Source organism: Austrofundulus limnaeus, unplaced genomic scaffold (genome assembly GCF_001266775.1).
Source record: "Austrofundulus limnaeus strain Quisiro unplaced genomic scaffold, Austrofundulus_limnaeus-1.0 Scaffold129, whole genome shotgun sequence".
NCBI lineage: Eukaryota > Metazoa > Chordata > Actinopteri > Cyprinodontiformes > Rivulidae > Austrofundulus > Austrofundulus limnaeus.
Genome location: NW_013952531.1, coordinates 944,045 through 947,526, shown reverse-complemented (window position 1 = coordinate 947,526; position 3,482 = coordinate 944,045). Strand labels below are relative to the sequence as shown.

The following is a 3,482-nucleotide window of genomic DNA, read 5'->3' as shown; positions in this document are numbered from 1 at the left end:
ACAGTTGTGAAACTGTGTTTTTCAACATTAACAGAATATCGACAAAGTTTTGTGCACATTTGCAATGGAAACAGAGTCTGTCAGCGGTGTCTGTGTGAGAGTCAGCACTGAAAAGGTCAASCAGCAACAGTTTCATCCTGTGATTCGTACAGATAGAAACACAGCAAACAATCTGATYACAAAGACAGACGATCCAACCTCTGATTTTGAGGACTCAACTAGATTGTGTCAAATATTTCTGCTTGGAACAACAAACGTGTCACTGAAGGTTCAATACAGGAATCAAAGCTTCAAAACAAACTTTGAGCTTTAATTTCTGCTCAACTCCAGTTGGTTTTAGGAACCTCTTAATTTGTACCTAAACTCCGAAAATCCAACCTGATATCCTCGTCAGCGAGCGAAAGAATAACTCCTGGAAGCCGAGCGGTGAGGTTTTCAAAACTCAAGCAACTCTCTCATTTGCACACATCAGCTCTGACCGATGCCTGGAACCGAGCGCACGCTTCGTTTTTAAAGCCGCAGGCAGTTCAAGAAGCCCCGTTTTCAAACAGCCGAGTGAAAATTTGCTGCTGATGACAGGTCATGTGAAAAGAAAGTGTTTTTTTTTTACTTTGTGTTTGCATCTCAGCGGGCAGCCGGAGCTGGGCCGTAATCCCCCCCATCCCAACGTGCACATCACTCAGTGAATTTCGCCTGTTTGGAAACGGGCATGGCGGTTGGGCCGCTGCCCGTTTCACGTCCTTAATTAATACCAACCTCTGCACCCCCTTCACAAATTACAGCGTGCACCGCACGAGGCTGGCTCGACGCAGAGGCCTGCAATAAAACGGCTCCAATAAAACCGTGGCGGTAGGTCAGAGGACCCGAAGCTCAGACGTGATCACGCGGAGGCGGCGTGTTATTGGACGTGGGCGCTGAAAGAGGGCTTAAGATGTGCCGTCCAGGTGGTGGATTCTCTGAGGGCTTCTCCGCTGAGAGAGAACATCCAAGGACAACCAAGTGAGCATTTCAGAGGAGTGGASGGGAGGAACCGGCCACCCCACAGTGCCTTGCTGGCAGTAGGTAACTCTGGAGCCAAGGTGGAGTGAGAAAGGAAGGGAGGAAACTCCTAGAGAAACCATGAAAAATGTGGAGCATGAAAATGTCTCCCTTGGTTTATGGCAGTGCAGCGCCGCGTCCAAGAGAAACACATCTTTAAATTTAACTTGAGATGTCTTTTTTTCTCTCTCTCTCCTCAGTCTTCTTCTCCTTCCTCCACTCCCAACTTCTGGCAAAGGCTTGGTTTTGAAAGCAAAGCCAAGATGCTTGGAAACATTTTAAAAAAGCTCTCCATAATGTGGCTTTTTAGAAATGTGGCAACAAGCTCCTGAGTGAGGGGAGACTTTTTCAACACTGCTGGACATGTTTTGTATGAAACCTTCTTGGAAAAACACATGATTTACTCACTAACAGGAAAAATAAAGTGTTAAAGGGGGAATATTTTAAAAAGTATTTTTCAGTGTAAAGACGCCACTGTGGCATCTGTTGCAGCGTTTCTCCATAGCAGCTTCAAACACAGGCTCTTCTTGTCTAAAACGCCATAAATAAGACTTTATGGCTGTTATTTCAGTGAATYGGATTAAAACGAAATGGGCGTCTGGAAACTTTTTGGCGCAGCTTTGATTTAAAATATGAAGCGTGTAATAATATTTAGTTAGTCTCATGAGGAAGTCATCTCTCACAACCATGATTGAGCGCTCATTTAGGAGAGGAGCAGATTTTTATAAATCAGAGTTTGATGGAGCAAACATACTGTAGCTCTGATAAAAACAACACAAGCAGCTGAAATGTTTCTTTGATGATGAACATTTTGAGCCACTCTGCCTAAAATCCTGCACCTGGGAGTGCGATGATGACCTGTTGACCTGCGCAGGCTGTCGGGCCTAAAATTCCTCAAAAAGTATTCAAATTAAATTATACTGCTCTTGACTCCTCTGGAATAAAATCACAATCCTAGTCTCTATGTAAAGCTAACAATCTGCTTATTTAACTTAAGTCATCATCATTTTTGTAACTGTAACTAGTATTTAGGTGAAGTTAAAATACAATAAACTCTCACTTAAAATTTTRCAAGACATTTTAAGTGTTCCAGAACATGAAGGGAACGATGTATTAAGGAAAAAGAATTAGGTTAAACTATGGGTTCCCAACTATTAATGGTTTAAATTTGGTAACAGKAGCATCAAAGTTGAAAAGTTCAGCATGTCCATCATACTTGGACACATCTCCAGAAAATGTCCAAACTGGACAAACATTTACAAATACTGTAATTTTTTTACGTTTCAACACAGAGACTTCAGGGCACAAATAAAAAATTAAAAAACATAAATCACATCATACCATCCATATTTACTCACAGCATGATTAAAGTACAAAAATTTAAAAATATTAATCAGAAATATGAACAATGTGGGCAACAGGCAGAAAATCTCCACCAGTAAACAGCCAAAACACGGCAAAAAAAAAAAAACATAAACAAATAAGTACTCACTTTTTCAAAGCATTAAAATTCCCATAGCTTATAAAAATACCAGCAACAATAAATAAATAAATAAATAAATAAATAAATAAATAAATAAATAAATAAGCATTTTTACTTACTTTTGATGCATAATTTGTCCTCTTTCTGACCAAAAACGATCCAAAATGGCGTTTGGAAAAAAGGTATAATTCTTTTGTGATATTTCCTGGCCACAAAAATCACTCTTTCTTGCCTTGAAGCACTCGGAACACTTCATAACAAATATTTTCTTCTTTAACAGCCTATTTAGTCAACTAACTATCCAAAATAAACCATAAAAAATGCCCACTGACGTCAACACTCCACAGACAAAATGGCTGCCACGTCAGATGGCTGTGTCTCAGTTCATTTCTGTCTCCACACAAAGTCCACGCCCCCTAAAGCTGCATATTGAATAAAAGGTTACTTGATTGGTTACACAGCCGTGGTATCAGAATGAAGCTGATTGGCCGATTTCACAGTCAATCAATTGTAGCACAGGTGGGACATGAGGAACTTGCCACACATTTTAGACTCTGGAGAGTCAATAGACGAACTCAGTTGGTCAAAAAAGGTGTCAATCAAAAGAAGACAACCAATCGAATCATTTGAACAACATATGTAAATTCAAAGTCAAAGGATGGATGGAGTAGATGGAGACTGGGGTGTAACCAGGAAGGRATGAACATTATAAGCTCAATTCATTTTTATAGTAGAAAGAAGTTGTCAGTGTTTTTGCAGAGTGTCTGTTCAGAGCAGAGCTCCCATGTTTGTTTTGATTCAGCCCAAGGTTGTACGCTGAGGCCTGTGCTGCTGAGAGCTGAATGAACCTGATTGGAGTCAGAAGATTGAAAATAAAGTTTTGAAGAAGAAACCCAGCTGAATCCTGTTTATTCGGACATACCATATTGAACAACGCATATTTTTCCAACAGATGGATGGA

At 40.3% G+C, this 3,482-nt stretch overlaps 1 long non-coding RNA gene across 3 annotated transcripts in view; it reads right to left on the bottom strand.

The window, feature by feature from the left end:
• The window catches only part of LOC106522451 (uncharacterized), a 118,687-nt gene extending 115,779 nt beyond the window's left edge, over nucleotides 1-2,908 (bottom strand). For all 3 annotated transcript variants that reach the window (XR_001310790.1, XR_001310789.1, XR_001310791.1), the window contains exon 1: nucleotides 2,641-2,908. This is a non-coding gene — a long non-coding RNA (uncharacterized LOC106522451). The remainder of the gene's footprint in view (nucleotides 1-2,640) is intronic.
• Nucleotides 2,909-3,482: the final 574 nt, after the last annotated feature.